Raw genomic sequence first — 26,598 nt, 5'->3', positions numbered from 1 at the left:
CGCTAGATACTCTGTGATAGGGACAAGGTTATTTTACATTATACGAAGTGTTTTGAAGTTGAAAATATCACTTGAATATGTATCATTGTGAACGAAATTTAGTTATTTTTTCGTTAGATGGCACTGAGGGCATGTTTATTGCTTAAAAGAATCAACAGAGTGTGTTTGATATTTTCACTAGATTTCATCAGAATACTACAAGCCTTACGTATTTATCTTTTATTGGAGTGAAAACAGTAAAACCATGTGTTTTTCATGCCGAATAGTTTTGATGAAAACACGTTTCTCTTCAATTTTGTTTACGGTGGAGTTTGCGGGAATTTCGTCCAAGTTGCTGATGCACGATAAACATCGCTAGCAGATGAACGTTCTTTCCGCAGCTTTAATTTAGCAGTATATGCCCTTGGCGAACTTTTTTCCATAGCAAATAAAGGAAATAGCAATGGTGTAAAATATATCAGTCCTATTCTATTTAACGTCATTTGTAACATAACGACGGTAATTTTTAGTATTGTACAATGGTTGAAATGCAAGCAAAAATGCTGTTGTTATATTGGGATTCGGGTTGTTCTTAGCAAATCAGTTGTTTTGTGGGCTGTATGCATTTATACAACAAGTATAACATTACTAATGATACTTTTAGCACTCTCTTTTACATTTTAAACTTAATTAGAAAATGGAGATAAAGAGATGGAGGAAAAGGGGTTAGCCTAACTAGAAAATGGGATAGATAAAGAGGAGGAAAAGATGTTAGCCATTTGTTTTTTGTGTTCGTGGCTTGAAGCACGGTTTGCAAACTGGAACAAAAAATTTTTGAACATCTGGTTCGTAACCCGAGGTACCACTGTACTAATTGGTTAGGAGAGAAACCTCCATTATTCATTAAGCAGTTCCTAGCACTCACTACCCATTTCAATACTATGACCAATCTACTTCCTCATCCTCCATCATCTTTCTTACCCTTCCGTTGATTATGCTTACAGTCTTTTCACACATTCTGTTGCTCCATGGAGATTCTAATGCTGTGGCTAATACTTTAATATTCCATCATTTTGCCATCATCCTTACTTTTTAATTTTGAAATTCTCCCACATTGTCTGACAGTATTTTTGAAGGCGCTCCAAATATAGCAAACCAACCATCCAAAAGTGTCTTTATATAGTTTCTGGTCTCTTATCTTTTATCCAAAAAGCCTCACAAAATCTCATTGCCATATCTACCATTACCAAGAACTTTCTCTCTTCTATCTCTACCACATCCATTGTTACCATTTCATTAAACCGTTTTACTCCAAGAAAACCCTACTACTGGTTTAGCTGGATTTCTTTTGTATCTTTTACATACTTCACAATTTCCAATCAGGTCTGTTAATAACTTTTTTATTTCCTCCGTTTCTTTCTCTATTAAACCATCACTCCATTGTGCTTCCTCTGTTAGCTTCCATATTTTATCTCCGCTTCCGTGACCAAACTGTAAATGTAATTTCTTCATTGTGCTCTTTAATTCCCTCAGACTCTTTCCCTTCCAACCCTCCAGTAATAATTCTTCTACCGTCCTCCTCCTTATTGGTGCTTAATCTTAAATGATCCTGTTTGGCTTGTCGTAACTTTACCTTCATTTCCCCTAATATTTCTGTTATGACACATTTTTCTTATAAATTTATGGTCATACCCATTTTGTTCATGGTTTTCTTAACTATTAGCCTATGTTTTTTTTAATATCACTGTTATTTCCATTATCCCTTTTGTCTTATAAGATGTCTCACCAAAATTAAACACTTTATTAGACTATCCTAGTATCCTTCATTCTCATCAACTCAGGAATTCCTGACTCAAACCCATGACAATGTATGCTAGTCACAATTCCCCGCAAACTGTTGATTTAGATCCAGTGTCTAAAATTGCATCAACCACATCCCACGACTCTTCCTCTATTTTACTAACTTCTCCTATGTAAACTTCCTGTTCTTCTGGCCCAGTTTCTGTTTTTTGCTTATTTTCTTCTTCTTTTGTTTCTGTTTTATTCCTATTATGACAATTCTGAGGACAATCCCTAGCCCAAGCCATTCTAAGTTACATATTGCACATAATGTTACTTTCCCTTCTTTGTTTATTGGATTTTTTCCACCCCTACCTCTTTTCCATTTTCCCCGATATCTCTGGTTTTCCTTCCCTCTCCGAGGATTCACATTGCCTTCTGAACCCCCACCGTTCCCGTTCCTCTGTATTCCCTAATTCCCTCAAATATTCTTTTCAGTATTTGCGATTGTTTTATATTCTAGATTTCCTTGACTGCATGCTGCTAATACCATTTTTCTTTGATTTTCTGTGAGATTTGCTTGTTCCAGTACATGAAAACCCTTGACTTCTCCTTCAAGCATACGTTTCCCCATTGTTCTGTTACATTCTGATTTTGCCTTTTTGTACCTAATTAAAAAGCCTCTCATCGTTTCACTCGCTTCTCTTTCTATTTTAACCCTCTTGTGATCTGATTACTGTGTCAGCGCATCAATAAATTTTTTACTGAACAAAGTGCAACAGGATGACGTGCCGGGTGCATCATATGTACTAAGTTATTTTTGGGAAAAATTCACGAAAAAAAACGGGTCAATCATAGAAAACGTAGTTGATGCCATTGGGTTGACAGATGATGAATCTCGAAGAAAACGCAAACCCTACACCGCTAGCGTACTCAGCCACGATACAAAAGTCAACACAAATAGGTTGGAAAATCTGAAAATTGCACTGTAAAAAATTAGTATTTTTAAATCAATTACAGCTCATTAGCAAACACATTTATAGCAAAATCATTGCTTCCACGTGAAAGATCAAACATTTTACACAAATTAGATATAAAACAAACTCCCCAACCTAATTATTATATTTTTCATAATAATTTGCAAAAATATCTACAATTTTTCTTTAAAATTTCACATTCATCACATTGTTTTTATTATTTCTAAACTTCGTAAAGATGTTCTGATTGCTTTAGGAAATAATTCAATCATTTGCTGACATAATAACACTAACCAGAAGCATATACCAGTTATAGTAGGACGTACTGAATTTTACCCAAAAACATTTCCATGCACGTGTTCTTTTCGGCCCAGGGGAAAAGTCGTGTACCTAACACCCTTATATTTTAGGCCTGTGCACAAGAGGGTTAAAAGAGTTTATCATTTTACCATAATTCTCCATAGTGTCTTTTAGATGGGCTTCATCTAGTTTGGCTAGGATTATCTTTGACCCTCTGTAACCTTGTAACCTCAAGTTCATCTCTTATCTATTCCTTCTGCTACTTCTTGGGCTTTCACTTTAAAGCTCATTCTTATCTCTATCCCCAGATATCTTACTTCTCCAAACACCACTAACCAATCTTTGACTTGTCCTCTCCATCCTTTGTACTTGTCTTGTATCCCACTAAATCTTGGATATTCCCTTCTCCATCTTATCTCCCTTGGTTCACCATCTGATCCGACCATCTTTAATTGCAACCATGCTCTGCTACCAGTTTGAATATTACCAAGCCTAATCTTTCCTTATAAACTCAAATATGCAATCTACCCACCTGTTAATGTTCGTTCCAAGTATACTCCTGCTTCAGATATTAAACAACACCACAACAAGACTTACAACCAGGAATTCCTACTAGACAAGAGAGCTCTCTCCTACACAACCAAACACCAACGCCATGTGTCCTCCACTCTTATTGTTTGCATTCCACCCCACTCCACCGCCATCTTTTCTTCTGTGACGTCACAACACAACTTAAATACATCAAGAGATGCCTTCTAAAATCAACCATATGCGTCCCAAACATTTGACATCCACCACATTTCGACAATGCAGAAAATAACAATAACAATAAAAATTAAATAACTCGGACTAAACTGATATATAATCAATAGAATGCTTGCCATAGGATTCTCATAAGACTTAGGGGGCCACAACAGCAACAAGTTGTTCTGGAACATTTTGGAAGCATCTTGATGGCAACTTTCAGGAAGGTGGTAGAGGTTATACTAATACTAGAGGTGGATCTTAGTATGAAATTCTGCCGAGGCTGTCGCCGCTGAGATTCTTCTTATAGGGGTCCTAGATTGCTGCATTACTATATATAAAGGGAGTTTTTCCTCTTCAAAAAGTCAACATCAAAGTCAAAGTCCGCCCCAAGGCTAGTGCCTCTCGGGCGGACGTCAGCCGGGTGACCCCAACTCCCCACCATGGCGTCACTCATGGTGGTAACCACTGGTAGACAGCCTCACTATTGGCTCCCTAACAAGGAAGTGAACTTTAGCAGCGAGATTACGAGACCAGAATGCTACCAACTGCTTGGTGGAGTTTTCCAAAACTGGATGGACCAACCTATTGACAAATGGTTTTTAATTAATTCTTTTCCCCCCCCCCCCCCCCATTTTTGTTCCTCTAGTCATTTAATCACTACAAAATTCTGAAAATCTGTTTTTAAAAATTAATAAGTTTTAAAAGTGAGGGACAGAAGGCTGGGGCTACTTGGTGAGCAACTTGGGGCCCTGGTAAAGGTTGTCGTCTATAACTTTTAAACGTTATAGACACAGGAAAGCAAACGCCGTTTTTGTTAGTGGTCTCTCTCACGTATAGTTTTTCTCTCATTAATTAGATATTACTATAGGGAGAGAAATGTGCACTCAGGTGTCTAACCAAGGATTATTAGTATCCTCAGGGGATGAGTGTTGGAGCCCCTATCATATATTTTTAATTGAAGTTTTATTTTCCAAACTGACCATCTTGTGATTTCCAGTTGGGATTCCAACATTAGCTCTTATTTGGGCAGCATCTACATCTCCTCTCACTTCTAGGCTGCAGGATGTAGTACTTTTACACTTTGGAGTCTACTTTACTGACACAAATAACTTTTTGGAATCATGCATCATGTCCCTTATATATTGCTGTTCTGTGGTTAGGACATTTTATGATGTTATTCATAATTTCCTTAGGGAATTGATCAAATGCTGCAAACTATGTATCCCTTTTGGAGAAGCTTGCATATTTTGACTTAGCTTCAATAATGAAGGGCAGAAGTCCTGGGCAAGTTACAATACCCCTCCAAAAATATAGCATTTCAATCTGAGTTAGATGGATCCTAGTATCCCATTTGGGGGGGAAGATCGTCTTCAGCATCAATAGTATGGGGGTTAGTATTCCTTCTTGAAGGTTTCTCCCATGGCTAGCTGAAATTTGTGTTTCTGGTCCATCTCGGTTCAGCAGGCTCATTTCACTGGCAATGCCCACTTCACACTCCATAGTAAGAATGTCACCTCCATGTAAAGATTCCTCTACTTCCTCCTAGAGGTTAACCTGGGAGGTACTGGGAACTGATGTTACTGGGTTTTGGCCCAAACATAAATCACCTGGGAGGTAATAGGGACTGATATTGATCCAAACATAAAACTTGAGAAAGTGTTAAATATTTGCTGCCGGAAAGATATGCATAATCTCCCTTTTCCGTACACCTACTGAACCCCAGGACTCATCAGATCAGCTTAAAATGAGCTTTTAAACTTGCTGCCAGTAGAATACTTTGATTTTCTTACTTATCTGGCGACCAAGCAAATTTCCATTGTTTTTTATAAGGACTGTACTCATGGCAGGAAGTATGGTTCGTACCCACTGGCAAAAAGTGACCTGAGCAAATTGCTACAGAAGACTTGAGCTGAGGTTCCTGAATAATGGCAGCCCATTAGTGATTTAATGCATTGTTGTTAGAAGCTAGTCGGTATTAATTGGTTAATGAGGGACACCTCTGTAGTTCCTCTTACAGTTTTCATATTTCTTATAGATTCTATTAGAAATATATGCTAACTTAGCCCTTTGAGGTTCAAATCAGTTATGACAACTGTATATGGCTGTATTAGTCCTTTTGCACTGGCTAATTGTCATACCATTCAGACTAGTCTTCTATATTTGTACTAATTTGTTTAGTTAGCCTAAGCCACTGTTTTATATGGCTTTAGGATAATGCTTCTAGAATAATGTACATTAAACTAGAATAGAGGTTTTCCTTGAGGGTCCCTGTTCAGCCTATTCTAGGTCTACTGCCTACTATAGGTTTATTTAAAACTTTTAAAGAATATAACCCATGCTGTCTTGTAGGCTACTGGTAGGACATTCCCTCAGAAAGAGGGTCCCTACTTCATCTGGTTAGGCCACAGCTTTTCTGGGGTTTTTATCACTTTAAGGATATAGGCTACTTAACCCTCTTACGCCGACTGGACGTATTTTACGTCGACATTTTTTGTCTCTCGGGTGCCAACTGGATGTATTTTACGTCGACATACAAAAGTTTTTTTTTTAAATTCGCGGAAAAATACTTATAGGCCTACCAGCCTAAAACTTTTGAATCACGCGCCTTGGGGGATGCTGGGAGTTCACGGATCAAGGCCTTGTTTTGTTTTGAAGCGTGACCCAAGTGCGCATGCGCGATATCCCTTCTTCTCGCTCCAGCCAGCATCAGTAGCGCATCATCCGAGAGCAATCTTTCGTCAAAAGCGTGTTTTTCTGGACTTGTGCGAGACTTTGAGCATTTGTGTTGCTACAGGACATTCAAATATGTCTGAACGACGTGTGAACCGCGAAAGGTGCGTTTTACCCGTCGGAAAGGATCATGTAAGGCGAGTTTTGGACCTGGATGCTGGCGAGGGGCCAAGCACCCAGCATGACCCCGCGCCTCAAGGCCGTTCTGTGCGGCCACGTGTGGCTGAAAGTGTTTCAGGAACACAGCGTATGCCTTTGGTTACCCCTAAGAAGCATGTGGGCGTCCTTAGGGGCATTCGTAGGCATTTGGGAGGCCTCCAACCAAGGGACATAGATGAATATCTATCGGAGCTTGATCGGGAACATGTCGCAAGTCCTCATTTTGATGGCGGATGGTCATCGAGTGATGAGGACATCAGTCCCGATGAAAGTGAGGATGAATATATGCCCCCAATGTCCGTTCGAGGCTCACATCCCGAAAGTGAGCTCGAATTCAGTGGGTTCAGTGTTTACGAGGTGAATCTGAGGAGGATGGGGAGGGGAGCTACGGGGTCAAGTTTTATCGCAGAGGACGATACAGAAAGTGAAGGCCTAAGTGAGGGTGATGGGCCAACGGGGGAGGGTAGAGTGCAATATCGTGCCCGCACCCGTGCACGTGCGCGGGCACGTAGAAGGTCGGCTCGTCGCGCCAGCCAAGGTGAAGGTCGGTCGTCGGAGAGTGACGAGGGGTGGACGGAGGACCCCACCCTTCCTAACATGCACCCCTTCACGGCAACCCCTGGGCTCACGTACCAGTACCCCTGACTGTTTTGGGGTTCATCCAGCTTTTCCTGACGCGGGAAATGCTGGAATACCTGGTACACGAGATGGTGGACTACGACTGCCGGTACTGCCGGTATGAGCTGAGGACAACCTTGTCGTATTACTGGCGGGGTTGCAAACCTCCATTGACATGGCGCATTTTTTGGGGCGGGGCTGCACATTTATTTTGGTATGACACCTGCTTCCGACGTCGGGCAATATTGGAGGAGGAATTATTTTTTATGTATGCCTAATGTGCCTGGTGTTATGTCCTGTGATTATTTCCTGGCGCTGGACAGGTACTTCAACGCCTTCACCGAAGGGCCATACCCCGGAATAACAGTGATCGCCTCATTTTAGTACGCCCAGTGTTGGATTATATCCGTGATCGGTGTAGTAATCTCGTGATTCCTGGAAAGAAACTGTCTTTGGATGAGGGGATGATGCCTTACAAAGGACGTCTTAGTATAAAATGTAGGTACCCCAAGAAGCCGAAGAAATATGGTGTGAAATTCTTTCTTATTACCGAGGCCAAAACAATGGATACGTTGTGGGACTTTTTCAGTGTATTCCGGGTCTTCTCCACGCTGCGTGACACTGTATTCAATCTTGTGGGACGTTTCCGTAATCAGGGATATCACCTGTTTATGGATAATTTCTGGGCTCAGCTCGTGTCGGCCTATGAAAGTATCCTTAATATCATTCTTTCTAGGTAAAATAGCCTAAAATTACCAGAGAAAAACAAAATTAAGAAAATGTCAGTAAAACTGACTCGCTCACTCTTAAAAAGAAGTGTCGGTATGATAAAGGGGCGAGTGTGGAACACTACCACGAGACAAACACCAATTAGAACTTCCCTATCAGAATCCCCCCAAGAGAGAGATGATACCAACGGGCGATGCAGCCTCTACTACTAACTACTAGAGGACGCCACGAACAGCAAAGCCGCCCCTAGCGGTCATCCTTAAATTTTAGCGCCAGCGACAAGTCGCCATTTCTTGTGCTCGTGCTTTTTCTTGCGAATATCCGCATCTGTATCATGGAACGCTCTGCAATCGCCACGGCTAAGTTAAGTAACTCATAAGTAACATTTTACTGTATTTTTGACTTCCGGGTACCAGTATTTTCCTTTTTATAGGTCATATACGGTTCCTCGGTTGTCTCGTGGCGGCCATGCCGCCTCGTAAGAATTCCCGGTCCTCCATACTGGGACTTCTTATGCTTATGGGCTTACTTTTTCACATTCATTGTTTACATCGAGTTTTAGCTAGTTCAGCCCTCCTACCATTCTCTTAGCTTGGTATTTAGGGTATATTATTATTCTCGGCCCAGCATCCCGGCTCTTGCTCTACATCGGCTATCGCTGGCTCCGAGTAGGCCTTCTGTTTCTCGGAACAGTCTGCCTCCTCCTGGGCTTCTTCTCTTTTACTAAAAAGTGGTCTCTTCCCCCTTTTCGATGTATGTTATTATTTAGGGTGTTAGGCTAGCCTAGGTGCTTGTTCCACATGTTGGTACAGCTTGGTTCACGTGGCCCTACCACGGTTGTGTTGCTCGCGGCCTAGGCCACTTGCGGTCACGTGTCCTATAGCACCTTACCCTGCCCCTTCCCTCCCTCTCTGATGTAGGGAGGAGCTGGGGGACCCTTGGTTGTCATAACAACCTCATCGCCTTCTCTCACACTCTCGGAGGTGACCGGCGGGGGGTCCCGCCAGCAGGGTGGGGGTATAGGGGCGACCACTAGGAGGTACCTGGTCTCCATACGGGTAGTTGGTGAGGCGGCGGGGGAGGAGTAGGCCATCCCTCCCCCCTTTCCTCGCTCCCGCCGTGTTTCGCCGGGACCTCCCTCCCCCCCCTCCCCATTGCTCAGCCACCTCTCTTACGATACGAGGGAGCCTTCCGTCGCAGCCGGGGCCCCCTTTGGTTATAGGATATTGGCTCCGCTAGCGGGCAGGGTGGGCGCTATGGATGGTCGATTGCTTGCCTACTATATCCTTATATCTCTCCCCGCTACCGGAAGGGAGCTTCCCTTACCTACGCACTCTTCTAGTAGACGGGTGGAGAGAAGTTGTTTTAATGTTGTTTTAATTTTATTATTTTAAGGATATATACCCTATTATAAGATATTTTACAATGAATTGTGTGTTATTATATTCATTTTATCAACCATCCCCGCCATTGTCCGTCGTGGTTTCCATTACCACCACTCCTAATTGGTTGATTCTTGTGCCTCCGCCATTGGCGGAGCCATAGCCTATCTTCCAACCTGGTTACCACACGTATTTTAGCGGGGCTCTGGTTTTATCTAACTTTATCGCTCCGGCACCAGCGGAGCATATGTTAGGCTGTAAGTGTTTACTCTGTACTTATGTACCTTTTCACTTACAGGCTACCAACTGCCAGGTCCCGGCCTGTAATGCGACGCTGTATGACCCCTGTGGACATGACGAGTGCAGGTCTCACGCCCCGTGTGCCACGTCGTACAATGAGACGAGTCTCGTCCTGGCACCCGAGCCTGCGCTATATGCTACGACCTGGTCGCTCAGCTGGGAGATGGGGGTATGTCCATTATAAGGTTACTTATGATTTTACTAACAACTTCTAGTTCGTAAGTTTGTTAACCCTGTCCGCAATTGGTAGCTAATCCCCCCGCCTTTCTTTCAGGCTAGCGGTGTGAGGGAAGTCGCCCTCGCCACCCTGAAAGCGTGGGTGGGCGGCTTTGGGAAAAACGCCGCCAAGGGTCAGCCCTACATATTAGATAGGAACTTGGCCATCCAGATCTTCCCTGCGGGCAAGTCGACGGGCTACGTCGACCCCTTGTCCGCCGCCCCAGTGATAGCCTCCATCCAGCAAGAACTCCAGCAATCGTTTGGGGTCGTAGCCTCCCAGGAGTCAGTTCCGGACGTCGCTGCCCTGGACCTGAACCTCGAGCCGATGGCGGTAGTTAGTGAGGATTTGTTGGTTGAGGTAGGTTTGTCGGGCGCCCAAGGTCTTCCTTCGGGCGCTCCTGGATCTTCTCCTGTCCCTTCTTCTTCCGCCTCTTTCAAGGCTTTCCGGGATCCGAGATCCCTAGCCGCCCTCCCGCTCTCTCTGTACCTCCTAAGGAGAAGGGAAAGAGAGAACCGAAGACTTTGTCTAAGACGACTTCTAGGAAGTCGTCTTCGTCTTCTTCGGCCAGGAAGTCGTCGACTTCATACGCCGATGCGGTGAAGGCTAAGCCGAGCTCATTCCCAGTCGAAGAGCTCTAGAAGCAAGGCTTCGAAGGAGAAGGCTCGCGCTACCACCGAGTCGCTGCCTTTCTCCCGCCTCCGCTGCCCCCTCTCCGGCTATGCCGGCAGGGGTGGCAAGCACCAGCTCCTGCGTTCCCTCTTCTGTCTCACCAGGAATGATGGAACAGGTAGGTAGAGCGATGGTAGGTTCCAATTCGGCATGGGAACACGTTTTGAGCAGATGTTCGCGCAATTGTCGAACAGTCTATCTCAAACTGGACAGACTGTCCAGGACCTCTCTAATAGGATGAGAGAGAATGAGGATCGAGTAGCTGGGCTATCTCAGGCTCCTCCCCCAGTCTCCCCTGCATCTAGCACGGGGATTCTCCAACTTCCGCCTTACGACTCCTTGCCAGCTTTCTCTATGGAGAATCCATGGAGAGTAGCGGCCTACGCTCCTTTTAAGGACGGGATGATTTCGATCCCGGAGTTTGGTACTCGAAGGATTGAGGACTTCGAGTTCTATCCTCCGGGTCTGTCGCAGCCTTTCATCGGGTATGCTAGGCTGACGCCAACAGCTCTTACGAGAGAGGACAAGATCTCGAAGGAGTCAGTTCTCTACAGTAGAGATCACGCCCAACGAGAATGGGTTCACTGCCTTGAGGATGGGAGTGTACTAACACTAGACTCCGAGGCCTACAAGAGTCCCTTCACCATTTTCGCAACGGAAGAGGAGGTCTCTCTTCCGTTCGCTACGAAATTGGTGGAGAAGGCTCTTCAGGCAGTCCTCAAGGATGAGCCCATTTTCCACAGTTGAGAGAGTCGGAGTCTACTTCTCCACTCTTCCCCGCCCCCCTTCGGAGAGTTATGGGGGGGAAAACCTGCCAGCTACATTCACGCTGGGTAAACTCAAGCCGGACTGCGCCATGGACCAGTTCGGTGAGAAATTACCTAGGCTGCCGGATTCCCTAATCCAGGCAGAGTTCGATGCGCGAACTAGGTTTGGCAGGTCCCTTAACTCTCTTATCGTTACGGAAATGGCTGCACTTTCATACGCTAACGAACCGCTGTTCAAGATTCTGGCGAAATCACAGTTTCAGACGGTTCTGTCAGACGCTTTTGACTTCTTCCAAGCCAGGAGGAACTGCCGGAAGCATGTCCTTCAAGAGTGCACTATCAGGCACGAGCCTAATAGACTCTTGGCTGCGAGCATGTGGGGAGCGGATCTCTTCCCAGAGTCCGCAGTGAACGAAGTCCACCACGAAGCTGCTAGACTCAACCAGAGCCTTAGAGCTAGGTGGGGTATTTCCTCTAAGACGGAAACAGGAATCCGTTCCCCTGCTGGCAAGAAACCAAAGAAGGCTGGTAAGAGGTTCCAGCCATATAAAAAACTTCAGCATCAGCAGCAGTTTGTGCAGGCAGTCCCGGTTACCCAACAGGGACAACCTGGCACATCTAAGCAGACCCAGCCTTTCCTCCTGGTGCCCCAGCAATCGCAACCTTCTACTTCCTACGCTATCTCGCCTGCCTTTAACCCTGCTTATGAGGCTCAAGGCTACTCTCAACCGAGGGGTAGGGCGAGAGGTTACTTTCGCCATCGTGGCGCAGGAAGGGGCACAAGGAGTAAGCAGTTCAGAGGAGGGCGTGGTGGCCAACCCGCCCATCAGCAATGAGGCTCCCCAGGTAGGAGGGAGGCTGTTCCTCTTCCGCCACAGGTGGGGGTTCAGCAATTGGGCACAGAGCATAGTGTCCAAAGGATTAGGCTGGAGTTGGATCAAGGATCCTCCTCCAATCAAATCATTTCATCAGATACCGTCAAAGGAATTGATAGATTACGCGGAAGAACTCCTTCAGAAAGGAGCTATTGGAGAAGGATCCTCCGCCAAGCAATCAGTGCATCAATACCGTAAGATTGATAGGGACGCAAAACTCCGGCGAAGGACGCGAGTGCGAGAGTCAAACATCTAAAATTTCAAGGGCGCTTATTCAGCGTGCCAAAGAAAGGCTCAACAAAAAGAAGGGTAATCTTAGACTTGTCAAAGCTAAACTCTTTCATTCGCTGCGACAAGTTCAAGATGCTTACCCTCTCTCAAGTAAGGACCCTACTTCCGCGTGGAGCCGTCACATGCTCCATCGATCTTACAGACGCATACTATCATATCCCTATAGCCAGGCACTTCCGCCCATTCCTAGGATTCAGGCTAGGAAATCAGACATTCTCATTCAAAGTGATGCCCTTCGGTCTGAATGTAGCCCCCAGGGTATTCACAAAGATAGCAGAAGTGGTTGTACAACAATTGAGAGCTCAGGGAATCATGGTAGCGGCATACCTCGACGATTGGTTGATCTGGGCACCAACAGTCGAGGAATGTCTCGAAGCTACCAAAAAGGTAGTTCACTTTCTGGAACATCTGGGGTTCCAGATAAACAAAACGAAATCCAGGCTTACCCCGGAATCTCATTTTCAGTGGCTAGGAATCCAATGGGATTTGTCTTCCCACAATCTATCAATTCCAGTGGCCAAACGGAAGGAAATAGCAAAATCTGTCAGGCAATTCCTCAAATGCAAACAGACATCAAGAAGAAACCAGGAGAGAATCCTAGGGTCTCTTCAGTTTGCTTCGGTAACAGATATCCTTCTGAAAGCAAGACTGAAAGATATAAATCGAATTTGGCGGTCAAGAGCAAACTCCAAATATCGAGACAAGTTGTCAGTAATTCCTCAGATCCTCCGCAACCAACTACGGCCTTGGTCAAAAGTAAAGAACTTAGCCAAGAAGGTACCCCTTCAATATCCCCTCCCAGTGTTAACCATTCACACGGATGCTTCCCTGTCCGGGTGGGGGGATACTCTCAGTTCAAACAGGTTCAGGGGACTTGGTCAGTTCAATTTCGCCAGCTCCACATAAAACGTGTTGGAAGCAATGGCAGTATTTCTTACTCTGAAGAGACTGCTTCCCCCGAAGAAGTCTCATCTAGGCTAGTTTTGGACAGTGCAGTAGTAGTTCACTGCATCAACAGAGGAGGGTCCAAATCCAAGCATGTGAACCATGTCATGATAGCCATCTTTGCATTAGCAAACAAACACAAATGGCATCTGTCTGCCACTCACCTGGCAGGAGTAACGAAATGTGATAGCAGACGCCCTGTCCCGGTCAGTTCCTCTGGAATCAGGAGTGGTCTCTGGACGTCGGGTCATTCCAGTGGGTGAGCCGGAGAGTCCCAGGTCTCCAAGTGGATCTCTTCGCCTCACAAGCAACCACAAGCTCCCTTGCTATGTGGCCCCCAACCTGGACCCTTCTTGGCTTATGCCACGGACGCCCTGTCGTTGGATTGGAATCAGTGGAGGAGAATTTATGTTTTTCCTCCAGTGAATCTGCTCTTGAAGGTCCTGGACAAACTAAGGTCCTTCAAAGGGATAGTAGCTTGATTGCACCGGATTGGCCCAAGAGCAACTGGTATCCTCTTCTTTTGGAATTGGGTCTCCGACCTCAACGGATCCCCAATCCCAAACTGTCTCAATCAGTACAAATGAGGACTGTGTTCGCTTCCTCAAGAACTCTCCAGACCCTAACTTTATGGACTTCATGAAGTTTGCGGCTAATAAAGATGCTGACATTGATCCACAGAACATTCTCTTCCTAGAATCAGATAAGAGAGAGTCAACCATTAGACAATATGACTCAGCTGTTAAAAAAAATTCAGCATCTTTCCTGAGAGAATCGAACACCACAACCATGACAGTTAATTTGGCTATATCCTTTTTCAGATCCTCGTTTGAAAAAGGTTTAGCAGCTAGCACGATTACCACTCACAAATCGGCTTTGAAGAAAATCTTTCAAGTAGGTTTTCAGATAGATTTGACTGAATCTTATTTCACATCTATCCCTAAAGCCTGTGCTAGACTTAGACCTTCTCAGAGGCCTACTACAGTTTCATGGTTCTTAAATGATGTCCTCAAACTAGCTTCAGATACTGAAAAACTCATCTTGTACGTTCATTATGCTCCTGAGGAAGACATTATTCTTACTAAGCCTAGCTCAGGAGCTAGAATTTCAGAACTGTCGGCTCTATCCAGGGATGCGGGTCATGTGGAGTTCCTCCCATCAGGAGAAGTTCTACTTGCCCCGGATCGTAGCTTTTTAGCCAAAAATGAAGATCCTCTTGCAAAGGTTGGTCCCTTGGAAGGTTATCCCACTTCCACAGGATCCTTCTCTCTGCCCAGTATCAACTCTTAGAGCCTTTCTTTCTCGTACTTCTTCTAGATCCTCAGGTGCTCTCTTTATGAGAGAAAAAGGTGGTACTTTATCAGTTAAAGGCATTAGACAGCAAATCCTTTACTTCATTAAACAAGCCAACCCTGAGTCATTCCCAAAAGCACATGATATCAGGGGAGTAGCCACCTCAATTAATTATTTCCAACATATGAACTTTGAGGATCTTAAGAAGTATACTGGATGGAAATCCCCGACAGTCTTTAAACGGCATTATTTAAAGTCCTTGGAATCTTTAAAGTTTTCAGCAGTAGCAGCGGGAAACATAGTTTCCCCTGATACTGTTTAGTAGTTGTAATATTGATCCAGGTCTCCTTTCTACCTACTTCAACCAACATGCCTCAACCTATCGTCAGGCTACTCAACATCATAGCCTTAGCCGTTGTATCATATAGTGGATTGTCCCTTATTTTTTTGCTAGGGAACAACCACCCTTGTACTGATATGTACTTCAGTGTCCCTCCACCCTTATTTTTATGCTAGGGTAGGACACAATATGTTTGTATTTTCACCAATTGGGTTTGTGATGAGCTTCAGTCACAATGTGTTTGTATATATTTGAATTAATTATATTAATGATGGATTTGAGTGTACCTATCCTTATTTTTATGCTAGGATAGGACACATGTATGTATATATTTGTAATTATATATTCTAATTAAGTAAATCCCAGTTTTCCTTATTTTACATGCATATCTGTAATTTTTAATTATCTACCATTTAAGTACTTTAAGTTTACTAACATTCTGTTATTTATTATTGTAATAAGTTAGTTTAAGTGCTTAATTTGTATGCTGTATTTGATTTATTATTATTATATCCATCATTTTAAACTGTTTTTTCATTATTTCCTTTTCCAATCTTGCTGTTTTCTCTGGTACTCTTTCATAGGCCGACACGAGCTGAGCCCAGAAAAGGGATTTTGACGAAGGAAAAATCTATTTCTGGGTGATTGGCTCGTGTCGCCCTATGAAACCCACCCCTTTTTATGGTTTGTTTTCCCCCCCTTGCAGGACAAGATGTATTTATGTTTTAATTAAGGATGACCGCTAGGGGCGCTGCTGTTCGTGGCGTCCTCTAGTAGTAGTAGTAGAGGCTGCATCGCCCGTTGGTATCAGCTCTCTCTTGGGGGGATTCTGATAGGGAAGTTCTAATTGGTGTTTGTCTCGTGGTAGTGTTCCACACTCTCGCCCCTTTATCATACCGACACTTCTTTTTAAGAGTGAGCGAGTCAGTTTTACTGACATTTTCTTAATTTGTTTTCTCTGGTAATTTTAGGCTATTTTACCTAGAAAGAATGATATTAAGGATACTTTCATAGGGCGACACGAGCCAATCACCCAGAAATAGATTTTTCCTTCGTCAAAATCCCTTTATTATAACTCGGTATCCCTGGCCCAGGAACTGTATGAAGCAGGTGTTCACGTCAGTGGTACCCTTCGGTTGGTGCGTGGGGCCCCGAATGTCCTCAAGAGGTTCGCTAGTCATCCACAACACCTGGCAAGAGGAGAGACAGAGTGGCGGCAGAAGGGCGCTGTCTTCGTCATCTGTTGGAAGGGTGTCCGACTCGTCCCCATGATTACGATGAGTCATGAACCCATCCAAGAAGAGATCGTACAGCGGAAGAAGACACGTCGACAGGGCCGAGTTGTGTTTGAGGAGTTTCGTATCGAGCGGCCTACCGTCATTGGGCACTACAACAGGCACATGGGAGGAGTTGATCTCTTTGATCAGCTCATCCAGTATTATCCCTTCGCCAGGAGAACCAGAAGGTGGACACAGAAGCTCCTCAAATACATCCTTCAGTTGGCCCTCCAAAATGCCTACATACTGTACTGTGGGTACCGCGGTGACAATCTTCAGAGGTTGACCCACTTACAGTTCCTAGAGGAAGCCGGGAATGCCCTCATCAACTTCGATCCTGATGAGTGGCCTTACCCATAACTGACCCCCTGCCCCGAGCTGCAGATCTGCCCCTATGGAAAGGGCAGATAGGAAGGCCAACTTCGCTCGACCTGCCGCCGCCCCTGCTGACGACGCCTCTGCTGCCGCCGCCCCTGCTGACGACGCCCCTCTTGCTGCCGCCGCCCCTGCTGACGACGCCCCTCTTGCTGCTGGCCCCGCCATCACCACTTCTCGTTGGGTAGTGGACCTTGTGTGTCGGCTGCAGCCAGGGGATCACATACTGGAGGCCTTACAAGGGCGAAGGCAGAAACGGTGCCGGGTGTCCATATGAATGGCAGAATGAGAGACAACGGTTCTTCTGTCATCTCTGCAAAGTTGCTCTTGCAGGATAGGGGAGTGTGACCGAAAACACCACACTAAGGTCGTGTATTGGAGCGCGCCCCCTAAACCGACAGCGGAGGGCGCACGGGGCCGCCGGGTCCATCAACAGTAAGGGCGCGCGTCTCCCTCCTCCACCTGTACCTCGTCATGTCGAGTGGAAAAAAATGCAAGACTCTTCAATGGAGGAGGGAGAAAACAAGAATAGAACGAAGAGTCAGGATTACGAATGAGTATTCTGCATTTATTTTATATTTATTTTTATATTTATTACAATTTTTTATATATCCGTATCTATGCATGATAAAATAATAATAAGACATTTCATTGTATGCGAAAAGAGAAGTGTCACCTGCATTCCTTTTATTTTTATGTATTGGTACCAGAATCGAAGAATGTAATATATTTATTTTACGTATATATATATATATAAATATATATATATATAGATATATATATATTATAATATCTATATATATATATATATATATATATATATATATTGGTTTTTTTTTGGGTAAGCAAATTACTTACAGTCTGGTAATATTCAATCATTTATCTTCACTTTAAAAACATATTGCAAGTCTCTAGAACAATATCTCAATTTATGGTGAATATTTGAAAAAATATTTTTATTCCCTCCGCGCGCGCCGATTCTCGGCAGCGATTCTCCGAAATGCGTAGGTCACATTCTCCTAATATTTGTGCCTTTTCATATTACGCTTATTTTAGAGTTTTATATATGAAAATGTGTGCAAAAACATGCAAAATATAACAAAAAATATTGGAAGGTGAAGGTTGTAGCATTTCTCATTTTTGAAATATTTGCATATAAAGTACGATAAGTACGAAAAAAACTACGATCGGTCAACTTTGACTCAACCGAAATGGTCAAAAAACTCATTTGTAACATAAAAATCTTACAGTCTAGTAATATTCAATCATTTATCTTCACTTTAAATCAAATTGCCAGTCTCTAGAACAATATCTCGATTTATGGTGAATTTTTGAAAAAAAAAAAAAAAATTTCCCTCCGCGCGCCGATTCTCGGCCGAAAATCTCCGAAACGCTTAGGTCACATACTCCTAATATTTGTGCCTTTTCATATTACGCTTTTTTTAGAGTTTTTATATAGGAAATGTGCGCAAAAACATGCACAATATAACAATAAATATTGGAAGGTTGTAGCATTTCTCATTTTTGAAATATTTGCATATAAAGTACGATAAGTACGAAAAAAAAACTACAATCGGTCAACTTTGACTCAACCAAAATGGTCAAAAAATGCATTTGTAACATAAAAATCTTACAGTCTAGTAATATTCAATCATTTATCTTCACTTTAAAACATATTGCAAGTCTATAGAACAATATCTCAATTTATGGTGAAATTTTGAAAAAAATATTTTTTTTCCCTCTGCGCGCCGATTCTCGGCCAAAAATCTCCGAAACGCGTAGGTCACATTCTCCTAATATTTGTGCCTTTTCATATTACGCTTATTTTAGAGTTTTATATATGAAAATGTGTGCAAAAACATGCAAAATATAACAAAAAATAATTGGAAGGTTGTAGCAATTTCTCATTTTGAAATATTTGCATATAAAAGTACGATAAGACGCAAAAAAAACTACGATCGGTCAACTTTGACTCAACCGAAATGGTCAAAAAACACATTTGTAACATAAAAATCTTACAGTCTAGTAATATTCAATCATTTATCTTCACTTTAAACCAAATTGCCAGTCTCTAGAACAATATCTCGATTTATGGTGAATTTTTGAAAAAAAAAAAAAAAAATTTCCCTCCGCGCGCCGATTCTCGGCCGAAAATCTCCGAAACGCTTACGTCACATACTCCTAATATTTGTGCCTTTTCATATTACGCTTTTTTTAGAGTTTTATATATGGAAATGTGTGCAAAAACATGCACAATATAACAAAAAATATTGGAAGGTTGTAGCATTTCCATCATTTTTGAAATATTTGCATATAAAGTTACGATAGTACGAAAAAAAAAACTACGATCGGTCAACTTTGACTCAACCAAAATGGTCAAAAAATGCATTTGTAACATAAAAATCTTACAGTCTAGTAATATTCAATCATTTATCTTCACTTTAAAACATATTGCAAGTCTCTAGAACAATATCTCAATTTATGGTGAAATTTTGAAAAAAATATTTTTTTTCCCTCTGCGCGCCGATTCTCGGCAGCGATTCTCCGAAATGCGTAGGTCACATTCTCCTAATATTTGTGCCTTTTCATATTACGCTTATTTTAGAGTTTTATATATGAAAATGTGTGCAAAAACATGCAAAATATAACAAAAAATATTGGAAGGTTGTAGCATTTCTCATTTTTGAAATATTTGCATATAAAGTACGATAAGTACGAAAAAAACTACGATCGGTCAACTTTGACTCAACCGAAATGGTCAAAAAATGCATTTGTAACATAAAAATCTTACAGTCTAGTAATATTCAATCATTTATCTTCACTTTAAAACAAATTGCCAGTCTCTAGAACAATCTCGATTATGGTGAATTTTTGAAAAAAAAAAAAAAAAAAAAATTCCCTCCGCGCGCCGATTCTCGGCCGAAAATCTCCGAAACGCTTACGTCACATACTCCTAATATTTGTGCCTTTTCATATTTCGCTTTTTTTAGAGTTTTATATATGGAAATGTGCGCAAAAACATGCACAATATAACAAAAAATATTGGAAGGTTGTAGCATTTCTCATTTTTGAAATATTTGCATATAAAGTACGATAAGTAAAAAAAAAAAAACTACAATCGGTCAACTTTGACTCAACCAAAATGGTCAAAAAATGCATTTGTAACATAAAAATCTTACAGTCTAGTAATATTCAATCATTTATCTTCACTTTAAAACATATTGCAAAGTCTCTAGAACAATATCTCAATTTAGGTGGAAATGAAATTTTGAAAAAATATTTTTTTTCCCTCTGTGCGCCGATTCTCATCCAAAAATCTCCGAAACGCGTAGGTCACATTCTCCTAATATTTGTGCCTTTTCATATTACGCTTTTTTTTAGAGTTTTATATATGGAAATGTGTGCAAAAACATGCACAATATAACAAAAAATATTGGAAGGTTGTAGCATTTCTCATTTTTGAAATATTTGCATATAAAGTACGATAAGTACGAAAAAAACTACGATCGGCCAACTTTGACTCAACCGAAATGGTCGAAAACGCATTTTGTAACATAAAATCTTACAGTCTAGTATATTCAGTCATTTTTCTTCACTTTAAAACAAATTGCAAGTCTCTAGAACAATATCTCGATTTATGGTGAATATTTAAAAAAAATATTTTTATTCCGTCCGCGCGCCGATTCTCGGCCGAAAATCTCCGAAACGCGTAGGTCACATTCTCCTAATATTTGTGCCTTTTCATATTACGCTTTTTTTAGAGTTTTATATATGAAAATGTGCGCATAAACATGCACAATATAACAAAAAATATTGGAAGGTTGTAGCATTTCTCATTTTTTTTATATTTGCATATAAAAAAAAAATTTTAAACAAAAATTCGACATTTGGTCAACTTTAACTCGTCCGAAATGGTAAAAAACTGCATTTGTAAGCTAAAAAACTCTTACAGTATCGTAATATTCCATCATTTACCTTCATTTTGAACAAATTGCAAGTCTCTATAACAATATTTCGATTTATGGTGAATTTTTTAAAAAAATTATTTTTTTTACGTCCGCGCGCTACGAATTCATGCATCATTTTGTGATAATATTTTCTCTGTGTTCTTTTATCGTTTACAATGTGTTATATACCAAAAATGATTGCATTTAGTGCACATTACAACGAAAAAAAAAAAAAGTAACTTGTTACCTCTACCGTTTTGCGCACAGCGCGATTTGAATACAATTATATATGAAATTTCGTTTTGCGCTATCATATATCGCATTATTTATATATGATAATGATAATTTTTTTCATTTCTGATGGTTGCATACTAAACTTCAAGCAATGGCAAAAAAAGGAGCCAAAAATGAACTCTTAATCTTGAAAACTAAGCGCGCTGTGATTTTTTTGAAAAAAATATTTTTCCGCTTCCGCGCTCACTCTCAAACCCCTCGGGCATACGGGAGTTCATTTTTTTATTTACCGCTCCGGAGTAAGAGGGTTAAGAGCTACACTATGTAGGAGTGATGATAGTAGTTTAAGTGTATTTGACGTCTCCAAAGGTTGTGAGAGAGAGAGAGAGAGAGAGAGATGGAAGAATGAATGGGAGTGGTTAAATGGCGGTCGGAAGCATGTCTGTTGTGGCGCTCTGTAGTATGTCAGTGGGAATCTGTTATGAGAGTCGTAAGAAGCAAGGCAGTCAGTGAAGTCAGAGTTGGGTTTGGCAGCAGTTATCCTTTGGTGGTTAGTTGTTTTGGTATTATTTGATAGATTTTGGTGTTGTAAAGTTGTTGTGCGTGTGTGTGTCTGGTTTTGGTGAAGTTGAAGAGGTTGGAAGTGCATTTTCGGTGTCTGTGAGTGGTGGTTGGGGCAGTGTTGGTGTTGGCGGGTTGTTGTCCTCGGGGTAAGTCGAGTGGTTGTCGTGTTCTTTCGGGTTGTTGGTATTCTGCGCAGTTATTTGTCGGATTGTAAGTTGTGGGGTTGTGGTTCTCGGTTGGTTGGGTTGTGGTTTGGTTATCGGTGGTGGTTGTGTGTCGGCTACCCTATATCCAGCGGATAGCACAGCCTAGCCTTGAGTATCTTGAGCCAGAGGTTAGTAGTACGTGTTTGTGTTTTGTGTGTTCGGTGTTTCATGGAACCAGTTGTCCTGCAGGTAAAAAGTAACGTAAAGGGGAAAGTGAGGTGCGGGAAATTTTGTTAGCTTGTACGATTAACGTAATTGTGGGGAGTTTGCTTGTTTTTTACTTGGCTTTGATTCCGCCACAGAAATTTTTGGCGCCCGAACAGGGACTGCTGGTGTGGCAGCTGCAGGACGATTGGTCTAGGCTAGTGTGTGTGAGTGGTGAGAAAATTTGGGATGGAAGGATTGAGTGAGGTGGAGAGGCTGAAGGAGGAGTTGAGGTTGGAGAGGGAAGTAAGAGGACAATTGGAAGTGGAGAATGAGAGGTTGAGGGTAGAGTGTGAGGAAGAGCGAGTTAGAGGAAATGAGAGGAATGCTAAGGAGTGCCAAAGTGGAAATAAAAGAAGTGAAAGGAGCGGAAGAGAGAATGGTTGAGAAAGTGGACAAAAAGTTCTTAGTGATGATGAATGCAGTGCAGGAGATGATGAAGGGATTCATGGGAGAGGGAGCAATAGGAGGTAGGCCTACTGGGTCTTGTGTTAGGCCAGAAGTGGTAAAGACAGTGGAAGAGCGAGTGGATGAAACTACGAGTGACGAAGGTGACTTGGTTGTGATAGGTAAGGGAAAGAAGGGAAAGAGACAGGATAAGGATAAACTAAAGGCAGTATAAAAACAGAACTCTCTCATATGTAAACTCATAGTTAGGCTAACATTTTTGTCTAACCCAGGTTGTTTATATCTATCCCTAAGCTATTTCGTCTGTTACATAAAACAGTAACTTTCTAATGTGAAACTTTATAGTTATGCTACCACTTAGTGTAGGATTTTGTTTAATCCAGACTAAATTTACCTTTAAGGGTATGGGATTAACCATATGTAATTGTAGCCTTGAAGATAGGCTAATACCTCATAGCCTGTTTGGTCTATTGTTTTTAGTCTGTTTTATAAAACAGTAACTTACTAATGTGAAACTTTATAGTTAGGCTATCACCTAGTATAGGTAAGTGTCGAATCCTGAACAGTCTAGCTAACTTATTCTCACTGAGTCTATGTAGATTGTAGACTGTTGCCTAGTAGGCTATTGCCGACATTATTATCTGAAAGGATTATCAATTATTATATATAAAAAATAATGCTTGTGGAACATTTGTTTTGATTAAAACTTCCAAATAGAATGATAAATTCTTCAAAACAATTTGCACTTCTACAAACAACAATCATAAATCTTGGGAATCACTGATGTGTGCTGGCAAAAAACTGGTTTAAGACTTTTTACCCACAATTAAATCATTGTTGCATAGTCTAAACAAAAAAAATGTTGAAACTGGAACTTAAAATTATGCACTTAGCTTTCAACTTAGATGTTTCTGTGGTCCTCTGTAATGAAATCGAAGAGTGAAGTCTTCTGAGGTCTGGTTTCTTTACCTTCCAGAAAATGGAATGGCGGCTTGGTCAGATTTTGGTTGTTTGTAAACAATATGATAGTGTGTATGTGCATAACTACTACTTCTTGAGGGTTTTGAAGTAGGTGAACTGGGTTTTAGCATTCGCTGAGTATAAGAGACAGTGCCCTTTTATCCCAAGTCCATTAATAGTCTATTACATGTTTATAATTTTTATCATTACAGCACAAGACCAGCTAAAAGGGAATTCTTTGGCATTAGTCTGGTCACCATGGAGCTCTGGATAGCTCAATCCTTGAGGACGAGACAGTGACTACACCATCAAAAAAAAGTTTATTGGAATGTGTTGCAGGATGAGTCAAACTGGATTTTAGCAAAAATTCAAAGAAATTTTCTGTTATGTAGGGTTACAGTACAGACACCACCCTACTTAAGAACATTTAGCTTACAAACTAAATAGTGTTCAGAGCACTCTCCTTTGTCACCCACAAGTCAAATTTTGTTCTGTGCGCCTATTCTGTACATACAGTGTTGTTTGTACAGTGTATTGTGTTTTAGGGGGAAAAAGTGTACAGTACTACATTGATTTTATATCATACTGTACTTAAATAGACATGAAGAATAGTACAGTAACCAATTTACAAACAATTCAGCATACAAACGGCCATCTTGAACTTAACTTGTTTGTAAGTAGGATGGTGTCTATATTAAAATTTTCATATGTTGTGCAAAATCCATCACCATTTACTAAATTCTGAAATTGAAAGCGAGTTGAAAATAACAGCTACAAGATATTTTTTCCAAGTTTAGCTACCAAGAATGAGGGTCAAGATATTTTGAAGTGGATCAATTTGGTAGCAAAAACTAGTGTTAATGCTAAAATGTCCTGCTCATTTGGTTTCTAGGACACCACTAATAGAGTTAAGTAATATTGTGTGATAACCAGCATTTTAGTTGTCAGAAGGTTTGAAGGGCAGTTATTCTAAATACCGTATATACTTGCATATCCTACGACTTTTGAAGACCTAACATTGGAGTTAATTTTAAGGGGGTCGCATCATACCCGAGATATAAAATTAGAGTATGTAATAATCACATATTAGTATTGTATGATAAAATACAAACCAAATGAATATGCACCTTTTCCATGGATCTTTTAATTAGTTATACTTTACTTCACTGCATCCAATAATAATATATGTATTTTCATATTACTATTTATTTGCATTATAAAATACAAACATAGCAATCAATGTTTTGGTTTGAAAATCAGCTGAGGGCGACGATTGTGAGGTAAGTTTGTTTGCTGTATTGAACTCAATCAGAGTGACTTTCTTACTTATAGTATGGGGCAAGGTTATTTTACGTTATACAAAGTTTTCAGGTTGAAATATCCCTTAAATATGCATCGCTTGTGAACAAAATTTAGTTATTTTTCTCGTTAGTAGATGGCGCTGAGGGCAAATTTACTGTGTAAACAAAAATCAAGATTCTGTTTGATATTTTTCACTTGATCTCATCAGAATACTAAGAGCTTTACGTATTTATCTTTTATTGGAGTGAAAACAGTGAAATGTGTTCTTTCATGCCCAATAGTTTTGATTAAAACACATTTCTCTCTAATTTTATGTACAGAGTTTGATGGTACTATACCGAAGTTTGCGAGTTTCATCCACGATGCTGATGCATGATATTAATTGTTAGCAGATCAACATTCTTTCCTCATCTACAGCTAAAACTTACAGGTTAAATTTAGCAGTATATGCCCTTGCTGATCTTTTCTCCATAGCGAGTAATGATATTGTAATGTAAGAAAATATCAGTCCTATTCTCCTTAATGTTCATTTGTAACATAATTACGGTATTTTTTTACTAATGTACGACGGTTGAAATCCAAGCAAAAACGCTGTTATCATCATATTAGGTTGTTCATAGCAAATCATCTGTTTCTGGCTGTATGCGTTTAAACAAGTATAACATTACTAACAATACTTTTGGCATTTCTTTGACTTTTTTAAACTTAAATAGAAGATGGGATAGATAAAGAAATGGAGGAAAAAGGGTTAGCCTAACTAAAAAATGGAATAGATAAAGAGGAGGAAAAGAGGTTAGCCTGTTGTTATTTGGTCTCGTAAATTTAACTCTCATGATACGTGAGATACATAAAATAATTTTTTAAGGGTGAAAATTTGGGGGTCGCATGATATGAGAGATTGCATATTACATGAGTATATACGGTAACTTAAAAGATCCTTAATCATGGAGAACTTTGATTTTAATTTATTAGGAGTTTCATGGATTAAATATTGCATTATACCTTGAAAAAATAAAAAACTTGATACCTTCTGTACATTATGTAAACACTTTGAGTACACTATTAAAATTCCAAAATAATAACATGAAATTTCATAAAAGCAAATACAAAGCATAATCTTAACTCATTTCTTGTCAGATTTTCCTTTACAGAACTAGACATCGGTTGCATTCTGCATTTGTTGTAATGCTGTGTCTTCATCTTGTGTTGGGAAAAGCTTCAACTGATTTTGAGAGTCCTACAAATTTTACTTGAAAAATTGAAATGTCATTGACTTTTAATAAAAATATTGTTATATAATGTATTACCTACTTAAGTAATATACATAGTATATACATTTTAATGTTCATTTTCTTGTAATAAATGCTTATGTCCATTGTAAAGCATTTTTATCTAAACAGTCCAATACAAAATTATAAATAAAGTTTTACAATTAGAAGAGTCTTCTTCTTTAGGTCAATTGATACCACATTTCTATATTTTCTCGTCTTGTTTCTCTATCCGAGTACAGTCTTTGATTCCCTGTATCTCATCAAAACAATAAAAAAATTTTGTGCAATAATTAATATATAGAAAACCACATGAATCCCAGATAGTAGTTAGATTTATGTATTTCATCAGAGCACAAATATACATGTATAACTGCAACTGAGGAACTTGCAAAGAGTGAAACCTAACAAGTCTATAAAACAAAAGTTCTCTGAAAATTTATTTACTGTAAGATCTGTACATTAAATTTCAAACAACTATGTTGAGCTGTACATAATTTACAAATATGTACACACCTGTATAGAAAAGGATATAATTTAAACAATTCTGGGAAAAATATAATGAATAAAATAGGTTTTGACAGGAAAAACCATTTTTTGGTACTACAGGCAGTCCTGGTTATCAGCGGGTGCTGATAAGAGGAAATCGCCAAAAACTGAAACTCGGCAGAACCTGGTGCATTATGGCACCATAATGCACCAATATTATGGTGCTTGACTAGCGCCATAAAACCAGAGTGCCATTAACAGAGT

General features: G+C 40.8%; 1 long non-coding RNA gene across 2 annotated transcripts in view; it reads left to right on the top strand.

The window, feature by feature from the left end:
- The window catches only part of LOC135224458 (uncharacterized), a 335,859-nt gene extending 309,844 nt beyond the window's left edge, over positions 1–26,015 (top strand). Inside the window, exon 4 of one of the 2 annotated variants that reach the window (XR_010316748.1) lies at positions 25,715–26,015. This is a non-coding gene — a long non-coding RNA (uncharacterized LOC135224458). Of the gene's footprint in view, positions 1–23,487; positions 24,562–25,714 lie in introns of those variants that run through there. The other variant, XR_010316747.1, reaches the window with a different exon arrangement.
- Positions 26,016–26,598: the final 583 nt, after the last annotated feature.

Source organism: Macrobrachium nipponense, chromosome 12 (genome assembly GCF_015104395.2).
Source record: "Macrobrachium nipponense isolate FS-2020 chromosome 12, ASM1510439v2, whole genome shotgun sequence".
Lineage (NCBI taxonomy): Eukaryota > Metazoa > Arthropoda > Malacostraca > Decapoda > Palaemonidae > Macrobrachium > Macrobrachium nipponense.
Note: the sequence above shows the minus strand (reverse complement) of the source record. Positions and strands in the feature narration are given on the sequence as shown.